Genomic DNA, 25,623 nt, shown 5'->3' with positions numbered 1-25,623 from the left:
GCCTGTGGAGAGGCTGAGGTTGAACAGCGTGTTTAGGTGGGGGGTTAGTTTGTTCTGTAGTTTGTGCAAGACGCAGACTGGGACACCATCTGGTCCCATTGACGCTGTGTTTTTGGCTTTTGAAAGGGATGTTTTCACTTCTGCGTCTGTGATTTTTGGGACACTACACTTTTCTGGTATTGTTGTGGGCCCTTTTGGAGGTGAGAGGGGGGTGAAGTTTGCACTGAATCTATCTGCCGGGATGTTGGCAATATCAGTAGGTTCAGTATATTTTGTGCTATTTTGCACTAATTCAGTGCATATCTGTGAGTTGCCACTTAGATTCTTCTTGCTTCCAGTAGGACTGTAGGATAGTACTCAGAAAAACATTTAAAAAGCAAAGTGACATCAATTATGGGAAGATTATCAAAAAGATAGTGTAAAATCTATAGACTTAAATGATCTGTATTGCAAAATTCCACTAGAATAGCTCATTTACTTTTGCTTCTGAAAAAGGGAGATGTAAGATATGTGTTCTCTTTCTTTAAATTATTGGTGTCTCCAGCATGTTAGTTTTGTACTGCAATTTTCTGTGTACTAAATAGCTTCAAAAACCACAATGACGAGGAGGATTCAGAAAATTGTGTGACTGGAGTAAATTATGCCTGAAAATACGAAGGTACCTCCAAAAATAGGTACTTCATGTGTAGGACTAAATCAGGCCTGAAAATAAGAATGTTCCTTCAAAGTAGGGGCAGTTGAAAGGTCTAGCCACCTATAATAAATTGTGCAAGTAGATACATATAAGCTGAACTCCATATAATGAACTTAATATTCCATATTTGCTTCAGTTTGTTTCTTGGGATAACAGGCTTTAATTAATATGGTGACAATCTTCCCATTTTACTGCAAGACAGTGCTATGAGACACGTAAGAACAAAGATGTTATGGAAACAGTAAGGGAATTTGGAAACTGTAATATACGCTGTTGGACTACGGTGGTGGTGCTGTGGTAGTGTTGTCGCCTCACAGTTAGACATTGCCCATTCGATTCTCAGTTAGAGCGTCTTCTGTGTGGCGACATGCGTGAATGGGCGTTCCTTCGCTGAAGGTTGTGCGTTAGGCCCGGCAAGCCAGTACGTAAAAATCTACTGCCAATCATTAGCGGACAGGAGTTCCGCTGTGGCGACCCCTAACCAGGAAAAGCCAAAAGACACAAACAAACAAACAAACAAATATACACTGTTGTAAACTCCTGGTGTTCTAGATGGTGTGATTCTCAAACAATCTGGAAATATATCACTGATTGATAAGTATATTTCTTGGCACTTTAACCTTTCAGAGTTCTGCATTGTCTTAATTTTGCCTGACTGAATTGTTTTATATATATTTTTGGCATTATTTTCTGTTTCTTATCTGTTCTGAAATTAACTACCCCCTATTTCTGAGGTAGAGTTTATAAAACTGGTCTAACAGCTTTTGTGTTATCTGATTGCTTCAAGGCTTGCTGATTTAAAAATAGTTTCTGTTTGTAAATTCTTGCATACACTGTTGGAAACTCCTGGTGTTGTAGCTGGTGTGATTCTCAAACAATCTGGAAATATATCGCTGATTAAGTGTATTTCTTAGCATTTTAACCTTTCAGAGTTCTGCATTGTCTTAATTTTGCCTGACTGAATTGTTTTATATATTTTCTGGCATTATTTTCTGTTTCTCATCTGTCCTGAAACTGCTTGCCCCCTATTTCTGAGGCAGAGTTTATAAAACTGGTCTAACAGCTTTTGTGTTATCTGATTGCTTCAAGGCTTGCTGATTTAAAAAATAGTTTCTTTTTGTAAATTCTTGCATACACTGTTGATTTAAAAATAGATGTGAAGTTGTTAAATCTCACCGTTTATTCTCACTGATGGGTTCGGAGCTGATCCTCGGCTCTGACACGGCCGATAGCAAAGCTCAAGGTTTGCCAGTAGCTCGAGACCAAGCCGCTTATCCTACAATGCACTGCTGGAATTACCTCAGATCTAGTTTGCCACGGCAAGAGAGATCTTGGTGATCCAGCTAGCTTGGACCATTTGTGGGAAAAATAACAGCAAGTTTTATAAAAAAACCTTTCCGTTTTGTTACTAAGATAGTTGTGTGTTAGTATTAGGTCATTTCATAATATAATCTATAGTTTAAATAGTTTTAAATAGTTAGTGCCCTGTTGGCTTCTTGGTTTGTGTGGGCCTTCAGCCCTGTTTACTCTTATTAGTCTTTCTAATAGCCAGGGTTTTTCTCTGTGGGCCTCTTTAGCCCTATATTTGTAATCTATAATTATATTGTTATAGATAGTGCCTGGATTGGGCTTAGTTGTTTTGTGGGTCTTTACAAGTGAGTAAGGACTTTACTGTCTTACATTTTGCAGTTTACTGTTTGTTTTATTTAACTATGTCGGATGAAAAGGAGAAATCCCATCCTAAATCAGGATTCAAAAAATGCCCAGATTGTGGGCAGAAAATGTCCGTCACTGATGGACACATTCAATGTGTCTACTGTCTGGGGGCTAAACACCTCCAAGACACTTGCAGCATCTGCCATTCTTTTTCTTCAAGAGTCCTCTTGGAGAGAAGGAGGAAGCTAATAGACAGGGGATTGCTACAGCAATCTTTTTCTGAGGTGTTGAGTAGCCATGAGGGTACTAGCACGTCCTCCAAATCCTCAAAATCCAAATCTTCAGACAAAGTGACAAAAAAGGCAAAAATTTCAGAAGGAGGGTCATCGGTTACACAGACCTTGGAACTGAGTGTACCTTTGATTTGGAGCCAGCTCTCAGTATTGGAGCCGGTCTCGGAAGTTCCTTCTTCCCCTCTGCTCCAGTCAGCACCTTTGGTGCATTCAGCTAAGTCCTCAGTCAGCCTTTCAGATTTGGACAGTGCAGAAGCTTTTACAGGCACCAGGACTTGCAAAATTGTTGTCGGCCCCGACCAGCTCATTGGTGCCGAAGACCATGGAACCGGATTTGTCTACTCCTCCTCCGAGCCGTACTGGACTCCTGGAGCCGAAGGAAACTGAACCGATGATTGTTGAACCCTTGGAGCCGATACTCACACCAGTGTTATCGGCTCCATCTACTCGGATGTCCTCGGCGCCGACCGAGGACTCTAGGAGCCGACGCTCTCCCATCGGGTCCAGGGAGGATAGTCGAACAATTTGTCGGTGCCGACTCTTCCTCTCGGGGCTTCGGCCCGGATGAGCTTGGCTCCTACCTCGGGCTCGGAGTCCAGGGTTTTGGTGTGTGAGGATCGGACGGTACTCTCGGGTCTGTCCACTCCTTCTCGTCAGAGCCATGGTGCCTTCGATGCTATGAGGAGAGTTTTGTCTCCAAAGACAACGTCAGCATCGGTTCAGCCTTCCCTCTCCCCTCAAGCTCCTGTGTCTGCTTCTTCATCTACCGGGCCCTCTAAGCGTAGAGACCCAGAGCCTCAAGTACCCCCACAGGGCATCCCCTGCTCTTCCGAGACCTCCCCAGATCCCCCCACTGAGGAGGTGCCCAGGAAGAGACTGTGCAAGAGGAGGCACTTAGACTCCCCACAGGAGTCTTTGACATCTGACACGGACTTAGATGAGTTAGAAGAGTCCCCTCGATTCCCCTCTGAGGATATCTCCTTTGCAGAGATACTAGAGATCCTTAGTCAGAGGGGCGATTGGCAGTCCAAGACCCCTACTGAGGATGAGGATGAGAACATGCTCTTGAAGGCTTTTGGGTCTCAATGTTCCACTTCTTGGGTGTCTCCGCCTTACAACGAGCTCATGGAACTGATTTCTCGTAAGGCGTGGGAGTCACCAGTGGCCATGGAACCTGTTCCTCGTAAGCCCAATAAATTCATATCTGCCCCAGTGGACAAGCCATTTTTGACAAAGGGAGTGACTGTTGATGCCATGGTGGTAGCTGCAGCCACCAAAAAGGAAGTGCCTGAGACATCCACCTCTATCCATCCCCCTAACAGAGATTCTAGGGTCATGGATAGATATGGGAAGCGCATGTTTAGTTCAGCGACTTTTTCTCTGAGATCACTGAACTACTTAACCCACTTTACGAGACTACAAAGAGATCTCCTGAAAGAGCTAGGAGATACTCTCCAGGGTACGGTAGCTGCAGGGGTGACTGACAAAGTCAACTCCCAGTTTGCTACCCTAAACTCTGTGGTAAACTCGTCCATGTGTCTCATATCCTATTCAGCTGATGGTTCGAGTAGAGCCGCTAGTTTGGGCATTGCTCTTTGAAGACAAGCCTGGATGCATCTCTGTTCCTTTGCGGAACCCTTTAAGTCTTCCTTTATTAATACCCCATTCAATGGCTCATCACTGTTTGGGCCGAAAGTAAAGGAAACTTTAACCAGGTTTGAGCAGGAAGGCAAGACCTTATCTGCCGTTGGAGTCTGTTTTTCTACCCCTAATCGGCCCTACCCCAAGGGCCCTAGGGGAGGGAAAATGTAGTTCTGAAAAGCACAGGGAGCCTTTTAGGACACACGTGGAGAAACCCCCTCTAGAAGCAGAGGAGGGGGTTATAACAGGGTGTCAGGGGTCAGTTCTCTGGTCAACCCTACTGTCTGATAAAGCAATTAGTTTTGCGAAAGCGCTCACCACTGTTCTTATTTTTTGTGTAATAAAGACGCTATTGTGTGGTACCTCGGTGTATATTTGGTTATATATAGTTCTGGTTTTGTGCACCTGGGTTTTACCTGAAGCTGTTTCTCTTTTTATACAACCCTACCAGTGCCCCTGAAAGGGGGCCCGACTGTTCGGCTCTGGAGGCAGTCGGGGGTCACTTGTCTTTGTACCCAGAAGCCTGGCTAAACATAACATCAGATACTTGGGTACAAAGCATCATTTCCAGAGGATATTTCATACCGTTCTCTTCCCCTCCCATTCCTGTAAACAAAATCCCAGATGTTTCACCCAATCTCAGGGAACAAGAAATCATAGAGGTCCAGAGATTGCTAGAAAAAAAAGAGTCATCCAACCAGCCCCAGCAGACCAAGTTGGATTCAGAACCTACTCAAGATTCTTTTTGGTACCAAAGAAAACAGGGGACTGGAGACCTATCTTCGACCTCAGCAGACTCAACCCATTTGTAAAGAAAGAGAAGTTCGAATGGTCACGCTTCAGTCCATTCTTCCCTTCCTAGGGAAAGGTGATTGGATGTGCTCCATAGATCTCAAGGATGTATACTATCACATAAAGATGAACAGACGCTCCAGATATCATGTGCATTTCTGGCTGGGAGCCAACCATTACCAGTTTTGAGCCCTGCCCTTTGGTCTCACTACAGCCCCCAGAGATTTTCACCAAATGCATGGCAGTGGTCACGGCTCACCTGAGAAGTCTAGGATTCCAGGAGTTTCCATACCTAGACGATTGGATCCTCACCGCTACCACCAGGCATCAATTGACTCAGGCAACACAATACACTCTGACACTCTGCCATCAATTAGGCATTACAGTCAACTTCGCAAAGTCTGCCTTACCGCCATCGCAGCATACCGTTTTTATAGGAGCAGAGTTAGATACCTCAACTACCAATCTATGTCTCCCTGTCGAAAGAGTCTCACTTCTCCACCAAAACGTCAGCTCACTGGTGTCAAAGAACAAAGCTACAGCAGCAGAGGTATTGAAGGTGCTAGGTTTGATGGCAGCAGCAATCCTAGCTATACCACTCGCAAGGATGCATATGCGAATTCTTCAATGGCTCCTCTTTGCTCAGTGGTCGTACCAGAAACTACCGATGCACCACATGATTCTCATCACGGATTCTTGCAAAACAGACCTTCGGTGGTGGTTGACATCTCTTCATATCACAATCAGAAGACCCTTTGTCTCCCCCCCCAGTAGCCACTGTGACCACAGACGCTTCCCTGATAGGGTGGGGGGGCATTTTCAGGGAAAGACTGCCCAAGGCACATGGACAGATCAAGAATCACATCTGCAAATCAATGTTCTAGAGTTGAGAGCAGTACTTCTGGCATTGCAGTACTTTCAGGACTGTCTCCCTCTAGGAACTATTGCAATTCAGACAGACAACATGTCAGTAGTCTGGTACTTGAACAAGCAAGGCGGAACCAAGTCTTACCCCCTTTGTCAAGAAGCCCTCAGGGTCTGGCACTGGGGTGTGTCATCCCAGCATTTTCTGTAGCAACGCACATCCCAGGGAAATCCAACATGATAGCGGACAAGCTAAGCAGGGCGATATTGCTCCCTCATGAGTAGTCTCTCAAACAACAGGTTGCGGAGTTGATTTTCCACAAATGGGGCCAGCCTTGCTGTGACCTCTTTGCCAGCCACATCAATTCAAAATGCAGAAGCTACTTTGCCCTAGTACCACCTCCTGGTCATCCCCCGAGAGATGTACATTTACATGATTGGCCCCCGGGTCTCCTTTATGCATTTCCACCCTTCCCACTGATAGCCAGATTTTTACAGAAAGCAAAATCGCTGGGAAGGACTGTTAAACTCATAGCCCCCTGCTGGCCTCGACAGATTTGGTTTCCGTTTCTCCACCATCATCTGTTGGAAGATCCATGGATCCTGGACCCAGTTCCAGACCTTCTGATGCACCCGTCAGGGGACTTCATCCTTCACTGCAGTTCCTGAAAATGACTGCTTGGCTAATCCACTTCCCCTAATTGCCAGGCTTCATTCAATTTCAGAAGATACAAGACAAATTATCTTGTCTTCTCACAAGCCATCTACCAGGAAATTATATGGCAGTAAATGAAAAAGGTTCTTAATTTGGGCCAACACGCAGAACATTGACCCTTTCCGAGCTCCGCTATCATCTATTTTAGAATTTTTGACAAAAAGTTTTTAAGGAAGGGGCAGCAGCTGCTACAGTTCAAGTCCAGTTAGCTGCCATCTCAAATTTTCACCTTGGGTTTGGTGGCTCAAATGTTATGGGCCATAAATTATCTAAGACTTTTCTTAAAGGCGTTCTTCATATGATACCTCCTATCAAAATTCACTAGTCTCCCTGGAATTTAAACTTTATGCTGTCTCAAATTATTCTTCCCCCTTTTGAATCAGCATCTTCTTGTGATCTCAAATATTTATCCTGGAAAACTATATTTCTTGTGGCCATTACTTCTGTCCGCAGAGTGTCAGAACTTCAAGCATTATCTATCAGACCACCCTACATGATTTTCCATGCTGATAGAGTATCTCTCAGAGAAAACCCCTCATTTTTACCTAAAGTCTGTTCTGAGTCAAATATCAATCAGGTCATTGAGCTGCCAGTCTTTTTTCCCAACCACTCTAGCAAATTGGAATACATGCTGCACAAACTTGATGTACACAGACAGCTCAGATTTTATCTTGACAGAACTAAGGATATTAGAAAATCAGACCAACTTTTTGTATCTTCTCAGAAGCCAGAAAAGGCAATCCAGTGGCTAAAACAACCTTATCTAAATGGTTATCCGATTGTATATCCTTTGTTTATGTATGAAAATGCAAGCATGCCATTAACATACAAACCTAAGGCTCATTCTACCAGAGCCGTCTCTACGTCTTCTGCTTTTCAAGCTAAATTGCCCCTTGACAATATTTGTGCTGCAGCCACTTGGTCTAAGCCTCATACCTTTATCAAGCATTACAAAGTAGATAAGGCTTCAAGGGACAGGTCTTCCTTTGGTTCCACGGTACTGAAGAACATACTCCCATGAGCCACCCAGGATTAAGGGTGCTAGGGACGCTACCCATCAGTGAGAATAAACAGAGAGATTTAACAACTTCACATATAGAAGTTATGTACTTACCATAACGTTCCATGCGAGTTGTTTATCTCGCCTTTATTCTCACGTCCCTCCCTCCTTCCCCCTCCTGGCTGACTGTTGACTTAGAGGCTAGTACCATCCTGGTTATTCAGTATTTCTTCTTCCCCTTCGGGAAGTGCTCTTGGTAGAAATAAATCAAAGGATATATATATATATATATATATATATATATATATATATATATATATATATATATATATATATATATATATATATATATATATATATATATATATATATATGTATATATACTGTTACTCGCAGCAACCAAGATCCGAGGTAATTCCAGCAGTGCATTGTGGGATAAGGGGCTTGGTCTTGAGCTACTGGCAAACCTTGAGCTTTGCTATCGGCCGTGTCGGAGCCGAGGATCGGCTCCGAACCCATCAGTGAGAATAAAGGCGAGATAAACAACTCACATGGAACGCTATGCTAAGTACATAACTTCTTTTTTCTGTTTGTAAATTCTTGCATACACTGTTGGAAACTCCTGGTGTTGTAGCTGGTGTGATTCTTAAACAATCTGGAAATATATCGCTGATTGTTAAGTATATTTCTTGGCATTTTAACCTTTTAGAGTTCTGCATTGTCTTAATTTTGCCTGACCGAATTGTTTTGTATATCTTTTGGCATTGTTTTCTGTTTCTCATCTGTCCTGAAACTACTTACCCCCTATTTCTGAGGTAGAGTTTATAAAACTGGTGTAACAGCTTTTGTGATATCTGATTGCTTCAAGGCTTGCTGATTTAAAAAATAGTTTCTGTTTGTAAATTCTTGCATACACTGTTGGAAACTCCTGGTGTTCTAGCTGGTGTGATTCTCAAACAATCTGGAAATATTTTACTGATTGACAAGTATATTTCTTGGCATTTTAACCTTTCAGAGTTCTGCATTGTCTTAATTTTGCCTGACTGAATTGTTTTATATATTTTCTGGCATTGTTTTTTGTTTCTCATCAGTCCTGAAACTGGTTTTCCCCACCCTATTTTTGTGGTGGTGTTATAGTTGTCGGCTTTGCAGTTGCCCTCCCCTAGTGTAAATTTGATCTGCGACACCCCTCCCAGTCTGGTGTTCACTCTACTTGATACATTGAACATTTGAGAAGGCCAACCCACTTAGGTTCTTAACCTCTGCTCCTCCTTCCTATCTCCTTGCACTTTACTTAAAAAAAAATTGCACTTTATTTTGCTTTGCCTCTTCTTAAAAGCACTCAGTTGTATTTATTCTACTGCATTTATTACTGCTTGGTAGTAGCCTGAACAAATTGTAACTGTTATGCTAAGCCTTTCGGTTTAAGCACTTGGGCTTCAGACCATTTGTTTTACATTAAGAAGATTTGTGGTCTGCACTGTTGTGGCAAGACAGGCAGCTTACATCCTTTTAAACTGGGAATTGCTGATTGAAAGAGCAGTGTCTATTATTCTAAAAGTGTATTAGTTTTGTTTTAAGCACTTGGGCTTCAGGCCAGTTATTTTACATTAAGAAGGTTTGTAGTCTGCACTCTTGTGAGAGGAGAGGTTAGATTCTGCCCTTCTGAGCTGGGAATTTCTGGTTAGAGGATTATTGTGCCTGCTTATTTGAACTGTTTTTTTTTTCTGAAATTGGTATGCCTTGTTTGCTGTAGCATAGACTAGATTCAGGCATGCTGTATCTAGTTTTGTTTGTATAACTTGAGCACTAATCCAGGCCATCTTTTTTGTAGAAGGTTCCCCTGCACCCTAGTGGCAGGAGTGTGCAGTTAGAACTTGTCTGATTGAAGACTGCTGGACCAGGGCTCAGTTTTGATCTTTTTTACTGGTTAATTGGGTAATTTGTTTAAATCAGTTTGCTCGTTTTCTATTGTTATATAAAAAAATGCCCTTTATGCATCTGCTTCTACTGTATTTGTGTTTCTTCCTACTTTATTGCATTTATTCTGCTGCATTTATTACTGCTTGTTAGTAGCCTGATTAAATTGTAACTGTTATTCTAAGCCTTTGGTTGAAGCACTTGGGCTTCAGACCAGTTGTTTTACATTAAGAAGGTTTGTGGTCTGCACTGTTGTGGCAGGACAGGAAGCTTACATCCTTCTAAGTTGAGAGTTGCTGATTGCAGGCTTAGTGTCTGTTATTCTAAGAGTGTATTAGTTCTGGTTTAAGCACTTGGGCTTTGGGCCAGTTATTTTACGTTAAGAAGGTGTGGTCTGCACTCTTATGGGAGGAGAGGGTAGATTCTTCCCTTCTGAGCTGGGAATTTCTGGTCAAAGGCTTATTGTGCCTGCTTATTTGAACTGTTTCTTTTTGAAATTGGTACGCCTTGTTTGCTGTAGCATAGACTAATTTCAGATATGTTGAATCTAGCTTTGTTTGTATAACCTGAGCATTAATCCAGACCATCTTTTTTGGAGAAGGTTCCCCTGCACCCTAGTGGCAGGAGTGTGCAGTTAGAACTTGTCTGATCAAAGACTGCTGGAACGGGGCTCAGGTTTTAGCTTTTTATTGGTTAATTTGTTTAAATTAGTATGCTCCTTTGCTACTGTTATATTATAAAAAAGTACACTTTATGCATTGCGCTTAGCTAGGGTTAAATTATTCCTGGCACCATAAAGTCTGCTCTTCAATTTTGCCTTAGCACTAGTCAGTTTTTTAGTTTTATCACTCAAATCTGTTTCTTTGAGCTCAGCACTTGTTCAGAACTCGTTGTAAGCCCTAAATAAGCTACAAATTACTACAGCACTCAACTTTCCTCACTTGTCTAGAGAAAAACAGTTTTTAGTACTTAATAAATAGGCACCTATCCAGGCATGTCTAAGGGTCAGCTCCCAGTGTTTTCTCCTGTCTACCTGATGAATATGGGCATCTTGGGGCAATGCAGCAATTGCCTCATGTACTCAGACAACCCTCTCCTCCTACCACCCAACACTAAAACCTGTGAGAGATGCACTTATATAGCCAAACTGGAAGCAAAGCTATCTTCATCCAAGACTTGACTAGACAGTCAGGAGGAAAAGGTAAACACTTGCACCACACCACACTCATCACATAGACACATAGCAACACAAAACACACACCTATATTCGTGGAGGCTCTCAATAAAAATCTGCTCAAACAACAGAAACCTCCAAAGCAGAAACTCATGCAACCTCCAATCCCCCAACACAACCCAAATGACATATAGCTCACAAACTCAGTGTGCCACTCAACCACAGCCCATAAGGCATAACAACATACCCAACACTCTAGTCATAGGTGACTTTATAGTCAGGCACACTGATATTCCACTCACCAGGCTAAACAGGGAGAAAGTTACTGTCAGCTACCTGTCGGGTGCCAGGATCCACCACATAATGCACACACTCAGGTCACTCCACAACAAGTACAAATATGACTCTGTCATTGTCCATGTTGGTGTGAATGACCTGAGACATACCTCCCTGCAGTACATGAAAAAAGACATGGGAGAGCTCTCCGATCTTGTAGCCCAGGCAGGTATGATCCTAGCCCTGAGTATCATCCTGCCATCACCTAGAATGATATCACAGTACAAGGACAAAATTATTGACTTCAACAATTGGCTAAGCTTCTGGTGTCATTCTAAGGGGATCCAGTATCTGTCTGCCTGGGATGACATGATCGACAGACCACGATGCTTTACAGAGATGGCCTGCACCTGTCGCCCTTGGGATTCTGTATACTGGCTAAGACTCTTGCCACCCCTATAGTGCCTTTTTTAGGCAAGGTTCAAATGACAAATTCACCTCCGTAACAGGTACAAGCAAGCAAAATCTGAGGGTAATGCTACTCAATACTAGAAGTCTAAATCTCAAAATGCATTCACTCAAGGCACTCCTTAAAATGGAGAACATCAACATCTGTGCAGTGACAGAGACCTGGTTCAAAGCTCTAGAGAGCACCCCTGCATTACCAGGCTATAATTCATACCACACCTTTCGACCACATAACCTGGACCAAAACACTAAAGGTGGAGGCGTGTCCATATTCATTTAGGATATTCACACCTCCATGCTAGTTGCTCAGCATAATGTATCTGAGATTATCCAAGTGCAACTAACTCTGGGCAAGACCGCAATCCAAATTGTAACTTGCTACAGATCCCCCATCTTGCCCCAGGATTCCCACTCCTCATTTCTTGATACACTGGAAAATATTAGGGTACAACCCAACACCCTAATAATGGGTGATTTCAACTACCCCACCATTAACTGGGAAAACTACTCATGTACCAACTCTGTTGCTCAATGTTTTATGGAATTCATAAATTCCATCACCTTGGATCAGCTTATCAACACCCCCATCAGGGACAGCAGTATCTTAGACCTGGTCATTACCAACATGGGCGACCGGTGTTCCATACCAGAGGTCAATTCCTCGTTAGTCAGATCTGACCACAAGCTAATCAGCCTTGACATCCACCTCCCGCCCCCACCCCCCATTAGGGAAACCACCATAAAAAAATTTCTCCAAAGCCAACTTCATGCTTCTTAAGACAGAAGTGGTAAACTTCACGACACCCATGCAGACGGACAATAGAGGTACGACTGCTGAATCCTCCACAAATGCACTTTATAAGCACTTACACGAGTGCATGGAGCATGCTATCCCTAACAGAACCAAGATGCTAGCCTCCAAAAAAAGAAAGCAAATCTGGTGGTCCCCTGCCTTAAACAAACTCTACAACAGAAGAAAGAAACTTGTACAAAAAAGATTAAAATCCCATGATTGGAAGAACTCCCTGGTCAGCCTCAGTAAGAAGCTGAGATCCCTCATAAAATCCTCCAAAGCTAGTTATGAAAACAAAATCACCACTGAATCTAAAGACAACAACAAAGCATTCTATAGCTATGTCAAGAATCTCAATGGCAACACTCAGATCTCCTCTGAATTACAGCATAATGGCAGTAAATATACAGAACCAACTGATATTGCCAACATCCTGGCAGATGGATTCAGTGCTAACTTTACCCCCCCTCACCCCCTAAAGGGCCCATCTCTCTACCAGAAGAATGCAAAGTTCCTGTAATCACGGCTGCACAGGTAAAAACCACACTCTCCAAAGCCAAGAACACAGCATTCATGGGACCTGACAATATCCCAGGCTGCATTCTACATGAACTGCAGAATGAACTGGTACCCCACCTAAGCACCATGTTCAATCATCACCTCAGGCTTTGTGCCCACTGAATGCCCACGCCACAAAGGGGGAGCCACCATGGACCCCAGAAACTACTGCCCCATTAGCCTAATGAGTGTGGTCTGCAAGGCCATGGTACGTATCATCATGGAACTTATAAACAAAGACATTGGTAATTTCCAAACTCTGGACCCCACCTAGTTCGGGTTTGTAAAAGGTAGATCATGTCTCCTAAACCTGATTGACTTCTTTGAAGCAGTCACTAAAGCCATAGAAGAGGGTAAGGTGGTTCACACAGCCTATCTATATCTCAAGACATTTGACACCATCCCCCACTCTGGAATTATAAATAAACTCACTAAACTAGGTATAAATCCCTACGTCACAAGATGGGTTGCCAACTGGCTCACTGACAGAACCCACACTGAGAAAGTAGCCGACTCCAAATCCGACTTCAGACCAGTGACAAGTGGAGTACCACAGGGTTCAGTCCTGGGTCCTCTCCTGTTTGATATCTACTTTTCTGAACTACAGGCTAACACAGAAGGTCTTTGCCTAACGAAGTTCACAGATGACTGCAAACTAGGAGCCATAATCAAAACTCCTAACGATGTGGACATCCTACAAAAGGGCCTCACTGAGACAGATGCCTGGTGTCAAAGCTGTGGCCTCAAGCTCAATGCCAAAAAAGGGCATTGTCATCCCCTTTGGTAAAAACTCTGTACCCATGAGATACCACATAGGTAGTAGTCTACTTAACATCAAAAGTGTGATAAGAGACCTTGGGACACAGGTGGACAGTAGTCTCTCCTTTGATAATCACATCACCACAGTAGTCCGGAAATCCTTCTGTGTGGCACACCTTATAACAAAAGGTTTCTCATCCAGGAAAAAAGAGGTCTTTGTTCCCCTCTACTCGTCACTCATTAGACCCAGTATAGAGTACAACGCCCCTTTTGGTATGTACCTCATAAGACATCTACAACAACTGGAAAAACTGCAGAAATACCTCACAAAGAGGATTACCAGCCTCAAGCAGATGCCTTACCAGACCATCTCAAAAAACTCCAGCTTTACTCCATCACATATTGCCTACTCAGAGGCGATCTCTGCCTAACATACAAAGCTGTGTCAAACCCAGAGCTGTTGGACATGCTCCACTTAAAGAAATCCCAATCCCTCCGAGCTACACACTCTAGGGACCTAAACATTGTCACCACAATAAACAGAACATGCTGGAGGGATAGATTCCTGTCCCAGAGACTTCCCATACTCTGGAACAAACTACCTATCCATTATCAAACAAAGCTCCTCATTAGCATTCTTCAAGAAAAATCTAGATGATTGGATGGGAAATACGAAATTCACAAAAGCCAGAAGAAGTAGTTGGATTGAGACCACTCAAAGTAATGCAGGCCGCAAACCACCACCAGAACATAAAAATCCAAGGATGAGCGCTTTCGTCCAGAAAGATCTATTCTTCATCAGAAAATTTACCCCACATAATTACTTCCTTTTTATACAGTTCAAACAGGAGGTTCCACCCAGTTATGAACTAATCAATTATGTCATTAAAAGCACAATATTTGCAGTCACTGAATTTAAAAAGCAGACAAAATATACAAACTGAAAAAGTTCATTGAACACACCACCCAAAAAACACACTATATACAAGCACTGCTTCATAAAATGACAATGTACAATAAATATTTAAATATGTTGAATACGTTAAAACAATAAATATGTGTAATTAAATACTAAAAACTAGATATAGTAGAAAATGGTAATAGAAATAAATACACATTAACATAATAAATACTGACCATGTGAATTATTTAAAATGTTAAAATGCATAATGGAGAAATATATATATATATATATATATATATATATATATATATATTTTTATCTTTCCAATGTCTTCAGTTTTAAAATTGGGCTAATGGAAATATGTTCATTCAGGCCTGGCCAGTTCCCAGCATTCAAACGTAATTGCCAGTGTAATTCTCTTTTCTCAAGTAATAGTGACCATGCACCACCCCCTCATATTGGTACTGATATTATCTATAATAAAAAATTGGAATTTATGGTCATACTCCAAAACATGTTTGTTAAGAGAATTAATTTCTTTTTTATTCCTTATGTCATATAGGTGCTTGTGTATGCAATTTATTTAAACTTTCTATCAGTCTTGCCTATGTAAAAACAAGAACAGGTGGTACACATGGCACAGTAAATCACTTTCTCCAAGTTACAATTATATTTCTGATTGATTCTGATTTTGATATTATTGATGTCAAAAATACTGCCTTCTTTTATGTAACTGCAATAATTACATCTGCCACATTTGTTCATAGAACCTGACCTGTGGTTTGAGTAGGAGTTACTGCTCTCAAATATGTTTTTCATATTCTTGCCTTTCCTATATACCATAATAGGTTACGGTCCTATTAGTGGCCTGATGTTCTTATCATGTCTCAAAATAGACCAGTTTTTTATTAAGATGTTTCTTAGTATGTAACTGTCTTGAGTGAATACAGTGATGAAATAAGTCTTATAATCATTCTTACTTGCAGTAATGTTAGTTTCTTTTTTTTAAACAGTTTTATTAGAATTAAAATTGAAAAATAAATTTGTACTTTAGAAATGAACAATTTTCAAATAGTCAAATAATGTTACAGCAAACATTAAACTATATACAAAGACATTCTCAGTAATTATAAATTGATTAAATAATTACTTTTGTAATAAATTGTAGACTTTTTTTTCCATATATTGCATTTAACAGTATTTCAAGGAGATCTTGATTTGATAGTTAAATATTCCAAATTACAGACTTCCAGAAGTAAAGTTTTGAATTCTTAAAGTGAGGAAGTAGTACTAGATTTCCAGTTTCTTGTAATTATTTTGCTGGTAACTGATAATATAGTTCAGACTACAGATTGATTAGCTTTGCTTATTCAGTTAGGTACTGGAGTATTCAAAATAACAAGTGATTTGGTGAGAGTAAAATTATCTGTGAAAATAGCTTGTAAAAAGGAATTAACATTTTTCCAAAATTCATTTAAAATTACACAATCATATACCATGTGAGCCCATTCTGCATTTGCTTCTTTATTACACCTCCAACAGTTTACATTACTTTTGTTAAATTTACTAAGAGAGAACAGGGTAATAAAAGATATATGTAAATATCTCCAAGTAAAAAGTTTCCATTTTAATGATGAGATGGTAAGACTAGCTGATTGTAATATGTTTATTTTATCATTTTCTGTAGGAGAATGATTATTAACTAAAGTAAAGTAGTTACAATTGGTATCTGAAACAGCTTCCAAATCAAGTTTAATTATTTTATATATGTGAGATAATATGTTTTGATAGGAGATTTATGTTGTAATAGATAAAACCATGTATTGGATAATCTTAGGTATTGAATTCTTGGTTGTAAAAGACATAGTATCAGACTTATTTAAAATATATTTCCTTGCTTCATATAAGTCCAACCAAGAAAGTGAGACATCTTCATATTCATTTTTAAGTATGTTAATATATTTTAAGTCATTATTTGACATCATGTGAAACCGAAATATTAATATTATTTTCTCTAAATGAACACATTTTGTATAATCAGAAGAGAATATAACACTGTGTGTGTAGGCTATTGGAAATAACAGAAATAACTAATCTTTAAAATTATTAAATTTAAATATTACATTTCTGAAAGATTTCAATAAAAGAGTTATATAATTTGATTTAAAATTCTGAGTATTATTAAAAGTAATGTATTCTTTTAAAACCCTTATGAAAGTATTATTTAACAGATCTATTTTCTGGGATCTGTTGTTATTTATTGCTTTACAAACTAAAATTTCTAGAATTTTTTTCCATTTGGCTGAGTATTGTGGATCTATAAGAAGAGAAATTGTTTAATCATTGATGAGATTGCATAAATTTCTAAATTTGGGATAGCTATACCTCCATTATTCCAATTTTTCATATGAGTGGACCAAGCTATTCTGGAGTTGGTCGGGTACCATAAAAATTTATGCATCACAGAATTGAATTTTTTAATAATATAAGTAGGAGGGGATAAAGAGATTGAATAATATACAAAATTTTGTGTAGAAAGATCATCTTAATTATTAAAAGTTTCTCATCCATTGAGAAAGGGATCTAATTCCATTTTGAGTAAGGTTTTCTATTACCTTTAGACTTTTGTTATATTTTACTTGAACAATATCTTTAATATTTTTAGCAAGTACAATACACAAATAACATATTTCTTCCGATTGTGTTATGTATTTTTTATAATCATCATGTAAATCAAATTTCTTAGGGCCAATTATTAGTATTTGTGTTTTGTTATTATTAAAGAGTAACCCTGATTTTTTTGAAAATACTCCATATCTGAGAATAATGCTCTGATGGAATTGTTATTTCCTTCTAATGTGAGTAGAATATCGTCAGCGAACATTTGTATTTTGGAGGATTCATTTGAGGTTAACTTGTATCCTTCAATTTCCACATTATTTCTTATCAAGTTGGCCCAAGGCTCCTTAATTAATGTAAATAATAAGGGAGATAATGGACAACCTTGTTTGGTGCCTTTAATAATGGGGATATTTTGAGAAATACTTGCTCCTATTTTAATGTATGCTTGGCTACCTTGATATAATTGGGTTATTAAACTAATAAAATTATTCAAAAAGTTTAATCTTTCTAATAAAATAAATAAGTAGTCCCAATTAACTGAATCAAATGCACAGTTTATATCTAGGCTGATTAATGTTAGATTTTTATTTAAAGGTTTAACTGATTCTATTAAAGATAGGGTTCTTTTAATATTATCATAAAAATTTCTATTTATAATGAAATCAGTTTGATCATCTTCTACCAGGGATGGTAAAAAGATTTTAAGCCTATCTGCAAATATTGACATAAACATTTTATAGTCAACATTTAACAGAGAAATTGGCCTATATGATGAACAATGAATGGAATCTTTATTGGATTTCAGGATAAGGGTTATAAAAGTGTACTTCCATGAGGGTGGTATTATATTTCCATTATGAGCAATACTGTATACCTTATGTAATAATTATAGGGAATTCGAAGGCAAGATCTTATAGATTTCTGGAATAATGCCGTCAATTCATGGTGCCTTATTTAATTTTAATTTAGCAATTTGTGTTTCAATTTCTTTAAAGGTAATGGGCTTGTCTATAATATTAGTTTGTTCATTCAAAAGTCTATTATGAATGTATTTATTAATAAAGGTTTTGATTTCTTCATTAGAATCAATTGTCTTGGTATGCTGATTTATATTAATGAAAAATTGTCTAAATTCAGTCAATATATTTTGTATATCTGAGATTGTCCTTTTTTTAGGTGAATATATTTCATTTATATGATTAAATTTGGATAGTCTTTTAGTTTTGTTAGCTCGCAAGTTTAGTGATCGTGGATTAGTAGAAAATTGTATAAATTTACATTTTTCTAAAGCAATCATGGTTTTATGGTTTAATATCTCTATATACTTATTGTTTAGTAAGATTATTTCCTTCTTTTTTCATCAATATCAATATCTCTCTCTCTTGATTCGATTTTAAGATGTCTAATTTATTTTGTATGTCAAGTAGTTGTTCATCCCAACTTTTCTTTTTTTTATAAAACCAATTAAAAATTCTTCCATAGAGATAAGCCTTAAGGGCATCCCATATATAGATTTCACTGGTTTCATTAGTAGTATTATTGTCTATAAAGTTCTGAGTTTCTAGATCTATAAATTCTTTAAATTCCTTTAACTTTGTAATATAGGCAGGTATTCTTCTTATTTGGGTATTGTAATTACTGTTAACTATAATTTCAAATAGAATGGGATTATGGTCTGATAATGGACATGTAATTACTTTAGTATCTATTAAGGAATCTATTACATTATTAGAGAAAAAGACTCTATCAATCCTAGAAAATGTATTATGTCTGTGGGGAAAAAATATATAATAATGAACTAGGATTAGCTAAATTGCTTATATCTTTCGATAGATATATATCTGAGAATTCCTTTAATTTTTTGGCTGGTGGTGAGATTCTCTTTTTATTGTGTGAAGTTGAATCGTTAGTATCAAGAATACAGTTAAAATCTCCTGCTAGTATTATATTCCCTTTAGATAGTTGTATAATAAGGTCTAGATGCTGTTTCACAATGTCGGTTCCTATTCCTGGGATCCAATATATATTTACTAACGTAAAAGTCTTCTTATTTAATTCAATTGAAACAAGACAAAACATCCCTTTATCATCTCTAAATGGGTCAATTATTTTTGGGCTTGGTAAAGAATTGTTCCATAAAATTGCAACTCCTCTTTTTTTTTTGAGTGTGTTCTGAACTTACTAGTACTTTGTATGATTTATTATTTAGTCTGACTATATCCTCATTTATTAAATGCGTTTCCTGTAGCAATATTAATTGAGATTTATGTAGTTTGATGAATTTAAATAAGTTACCCCTCTTTCTGGGATTATTTAGTCCATTAATGTTTAGAGAAATACCTCTTAGTGAATTCATTTAAAGGAATATGAAAGGTATAAAAAAATTATTGGCCATTTTAATTTATTATTGATAAATGTAGGAATACTGTGTGATTGATTGTGTTTAAAGTCTAATATAGATGAAAGCAAAATATTATTTGTTTTTTTATCTGTGGTTGAGAACATCAAAAGAATGAATGTTATAAAACTCTGATAATAACAATCTTATGCATTATAACCCCTTGGAACCCACCTAGAGTATAAAACTCCCAGTTTGAGTGACATACTATCACTCAAATTAACCTTCTAACCAATAGCAATCTGCATTCAGCAACTGTCTAATAAGATAAATATATTTAGGCAAAATTAATATGGCTTCATATGAAAACACTATACTAGTAAAATATTAGAACACAAGAACTGTAATAACAAATTAAAACATTAATAAAATGTACATTAAGTACAGTTCATCTGATCTGCATAAGTAATGTTAAGATATAACTACAGTTATTCATTTGGAACCTTGCTGTAGAAAAAGCTGAATTATTAATACAAGTATTGAACTAGACAATTTTAATCTAAATGCAAAAAATGTAATGAATAAATCATGTTTTATAATGAGAAGAGAAAAAAGGGGAAAGAAGAAAAGGGAGAAATAATATTTCCCTAATCATCTAGCTTTAGTGTATTTAAATTTTATATACAGTCAGTTTGTTATATTCACCTTAGTATGGTATAAACAGTAAATGTCAAACAACAGTTTAAAATTTTCTCTAGTATAATAATCAAATAACTAGAGCTATAGTTCTACTAAAACTTCAGTCCATGAAAATGTAATCTAACATCCATGTGATCCCAAGTATATTGTTAATGTATATATATTGAGTTTGGTAAACCAGTGTATAAAGAAATAACATCTATATATTTATGTAACACCAAACAAGATGTGGCTAGGATAAATGAACTGTTGGTAAAATAATTCAAAAATATTCAACAAAACATCCATTAGGCCAACCAGTGCTGTAGGAAGTCACAACTTCAATTCCGTTTTAAAAACAAAAATATCCTTTATTCCAAGAGGTATCTATCTATATATTCTATTGTATTATTATTAACCTTAGTGAATTGACTGGTTAACTTATCACAATGCATATAACTATTCATTAATTGTTCTCTAACAGTTTCAAAGTACTACATAACATGAAAAATCTTTTGAAATAATTATTACAATAAAACTAAGATAACTTATATAGTTATATTTGCATAATACTAATAACATATATATATATATATATATATATATATATATATATATATATATATATATATTATTTGTAGGTGAAAATCAATCTTTACAAAATTACAATATAAAAGTTAGTAAAATTAAAAATAGAATAATGATACTAGAAATCAGGCTCAAATATCTTGGTGTATGTTGCTGGTCATTACTTACGATTTTTCTTTCACTCCCCTTCAAGTTCTTTCTTTAATCGTATCATTTTCGGATATGGGTATGATAAAATGTAGTTTAAAGGCATTAGATATCACTTCTTAGTTCTTTAACAAAAGCAGTGAAAGTAATTCCGTTTTCTTATGTGCGTTTGAAGATTCTATGCGACTGAGGCAATCATGCCAGTTCAAAGTTCAGTCAAATACATCAGGAGCTGAGCGTCGAGATCAAGAGGGAATAATTATACTTGGAGAGGCTTCTCTGGTCTGGTCACGAGCCCCGTTACCTCAGGATTACACTCAAGAGTGTTTCAGCAGGAAAATGTATGTATGTACTTCAAGTATGAATCTTTTGAGCACCTTGAGACTTGTCCAGCGTTTGCAAACCAGGAATCTAATTAAAAAAAAAAAAAAAAAAAAAAAAAGGATAAACGAAAAACTGAACCAAACCACCATAACATCCTACATGCATAACATCCTACATCAAAAATCTACATATGTCAGTCATTTGCACAGCTACAAAACTACAAAACACAATTTAATTGCGAACTAAGAGAGGGTAGCCAAAACCATGCACAAAACACAAACACTACTACCCACACAAAGTACCTCAACCAAGAGCCAGAAGTAACCATCATCTCAGCGAGAGAAGAGCCACATAAAATAAAACCAGAGATCCATGACCACCAATGTCACAAATGACAACTGTCTCTGCAGTATATATGTAATAAAATATATAACAATCACCTCTCTATTACATGTAGCTATTGTATGTTGCCGCACATCTCATAGACAAAGAGATGCTAAAGAGACATCAGTATATATAAATGCTAACTATACACTACTGTTTAAATATACCAATCGGTTTTGTTTCTATCTAATAGTAACAACAAGCTCTATAACACTATAACTTACTATAATAACCAAAAGATGAAATTAATAAATTACTTTAGCAACATCATGAAACACTAAACACCCTTTTAATTATATAAGCAATACAATAGAACTATTTGATATTCTTTTTAAATAAGAAGATTAAGATTATAAATTGTAACAAACCAGCAGAATACCCCTCTCTTGCTAAATCTCTAACACCCTACACACCTACCCGTACTCTAGATCCACAGGCCAAAACCTCCTGCATGTACACAAACCCATCCACCCAACTGGTAAACTACTACTATCCCACACTATAGCCAAACTATGGAACAATCTCCCCACACCACTACCTAATATACCTAACCACAACAATTTCAAATCCATGCTTCTCTCCCATCTCTCCTCCAAATGGGAATGTCCTTCACATGCTCCTATCTAAAGCTCCCACACTACTAACTCCACACCTAAATCATCATTTCTTTGCCTACTTTAACTTAATTCAGAGATCTTGCTCAGAACACCTTTTCATAAATCTTTTGCATGCATGCCTCTGGCCTACCTTACTCATATTCTCAAACTTTCATTGTTTGTTTTTCTTATCCGTTGTACCCATAATATTGTTTTCCTCTGTAATATTGTAAATTTGTCTCTATTCGTATGTATTTGTATGTCTGTTTGGGGCTTTTCCCCTCGGGTCTCCACTGAAAAAGGATAATTCTTACCCAGCTGGACTAACCCGGTTAACAAATGTAAATAAATAAATAAATAAATAAATAAATAAATAAATGTTCAAAATAACAACAAAGGAAAATATTTAAATAACTTACCAGTTGTCTCAATTTCCTTCTCCCCAACTTCTGGGTTTTATGCAAGTAATTTAGGCATTATTGGTCTTATATGTAGTGAAGATAGAGTTACTTCTTATGTTTGGTTCTGTACTAATCCATGTTCCATTTTCAGCAAGTCTTTTTGTTCCTGTATTTATCCACTCCATATCCTCAACTTTTGCTAGTATTTTGTTTGTTTTAATATATGAGAGGGCAGAATCTACATCTTCAAATATATTTGTAGTGTTTTGATGAAAGATTTTCAGCCTAGCAGGAAATAGTAATTGTATTTATATTTGTTTTTTCTTTAATTCTCTAATCAAAGGTAAAACGGCTTTTCTTTTAGATAATACCAAAGGAGTATAGTAATTGTCAAAACATATCAAATTGTCTTTTATTTTGATTGGAGCTTTAGACCAAGCAGTTTTAAGGACAATTTCTTTGTCATGAGAAGATAAAAATTTAACAATTACAGACCTTGTTAAGTTAGTTTCACTATTTTTTGATAAAAATAGAGACCTGTGAGCTCTCTCAATTCCATAGGAAAGAGTCTCAGGAAGATCTAAAACTTCAGGTATCCAGGATGACAGAAATCTCTCCATATTATTATTTTCTATATTTTCAGGTAAGCCAAATATTCTTATATTATTATGACCAGACCTATTTTCAAGGTCATCTATTTTTGTTTGAAGTAATGTATTTTGCTTTAAAAGAAATTCTATGTTGTGCTCACCTTCTTGTATCCGAGTTTCCATGTCATTTAAGGCTGTTTCAATCTCAGAAATTAGTTGTTTTTGTTGCTGCATATCCTCATGAAGAATGTCAATCTGTCTCCTTTGAAGATTTTTCTTTAAAAGTATCCAGTTTCATATCCAATCTGTCTATTTTGGAAGTTAATTATTGGATGTTGGCTAATAAAGATTGTATAAAAGCATATTTAAAATCATCCTTTAATGAATTGAACACTTCTTACCAGCATATAAGGAATGAACTCCAAGATTTATTTATAGAGGGTTCAATTTCTATTTATGTGCTTAATTTTCTCTCTGTTCTCTACCCTAAAATATCAGTCATGTTTGAGCTGCCAAAATTGCACAAAATTCTTAACCAACCACCCATGCGACCCATTGTAGACTCCAAGGGATCCATTACCCACACCCTTGCAAGATATCTAGACAACAAGTTAAAAGAATACATATTTAGTGAGACACATATCTGCAAGGATTCATGGAGCTTCTTACAAGCTGAGATACCTTTCAAGGACACTTTTGTTTTTATTACTATTGATATTAAGGACCTTTATTCAGTCATCCCTCACACAATTGGTTTGGAGTGGTTTACAGATTTTTTTTATAAAAAAGATATATCACACTTCCAGGTCTTGGTCTTTTCACAACTGATGGAAATTGTCCTTAAAAACAACTTCATTTTGTTTAACAAAGAAATTTGCTTACAACAAGAAGGGGTGGCTATGGGGTCTGCATGTGGTGGTTTATATGCAAATATTGTATTCAGGCAATGGGAGAAGACATTTCTTTTTCCTTCATGTTATTTTGAGCACATCAAATTTTACACCAGGTTTTTGGACAATATGTTTATTCTGTGGGATGGACCTGTTGATATTATTGATGATTTTATAAACTATATTGGAACCACCACAGGATTTCTGAAGTTCACCTATACCAGAAACCTTGACAACATTTCCTTTTTAGACATCTTACTGGAAAAAGATTATGAAAATAAGATGTTTGTTTCAAAAATCTTTGGGAAAAGCACATATTCGAGCTCACTACTGCATTTTTCTAGCACACACCCAGTCAAACAAAAGAAAGCAATAGTTAAGGAACAGTTTGTGCGTGCAGCTCGTATGGTATCTGGTATTGATGAATTTTTAGATGAATGTGACAACTTGAAAAATATGTTTCAAAAAAGAGGCTATCCTTGTAAGTTCATTAGTGATATAATGATTGAGGTGGTTAACAAGAGAGAGAGTGTGGGTTTTATGTACCTTTACTTTCTTGTAATATGATTGACAGTGGTCCTTCCACCAGTAATCAAGAAACGAACATTGTTGCAAGTAAGAATGATTATGACTTCTTTCATCACTGTATTCACCCAAGATACTTACATACTAAGAAACATCTTAATAAAAAACTGGTCTATTTTGAGACATGATAAGAACATCAGACCACTAATAGGACCACAACCCATTATGGTATATAGGAAAGGCAAGAATATGAAAAACATATTTGAGAGCAGTAACTGCTACTCAAACCACAGGCCAGGTTCTATGAACAAATGTGGCAGATATAATTATTGCCAGTTACATAAAAAAGGCAGTAATTTTGATATCAATAATATCAAAATCAGAATCAATCAGAAATATAATTGTAACTCGGAGAAAGTGATTTACTGTGCCATGTGTAACCTGTTCTTGCTTTTACATAGGCAAGACTGATAGAAAGTTAAAAAATCGCATATACGAACACCTATATGACATAAGGAATAAAAAAGAAACTAATTCTCTTAGCAAACATGTTTTGGAGTACAATAACCATAAGTTTCAATTTTTTATTATAGATAATATCAGTACCAATATGAGGGGTGGTGCATGGTCACTATTACTTGAGAAAAGAGAATTATACTGGCAATTCATAGGTTCATAGGTTCATAGATTAGTACTAGGCTAACTGCCCTTGCGAGCCATTTTAAGCCTAGCCAATTATCCCTTGTGAGAGTCAAACCCTGCACCTTGTGCTTGTAAGGCAAACACCTTAACCATTAGGCCACGCTACCCAAAAAATTATGTTTGAATGCTGGGAACTGGCTAGGCCTGAATGAGCATATTTCCATTAGCCCAATTTTAAAACTGAAGGCATTGGAAAGATTAAAAAAATATATATGTATATATATATATATATATATATATATATATATATATATATACATATATATATTTTAAATAATTCACATGGTCAGTATTTATTATGTTAATGTGTATTTATTTCTCTTAACATTTT

This window comes from Protopterus annectens, chromosome 9.part0 (genome assembly GCF_019279795.1).
Source record: "Protopterus annectens isolate FY-2018-M chromosome 9.part0, PAN1.0, whole genome shotgun sequence".
NCBI classification, from domain to species: Eukaryota; Metazoa; Chordata; order Ceratodontiformes; family Protopteridae; genus Protopterus; species Protopterus annectens.
This window is presented reverse-complemented; position numbering follows the sequence as displayed.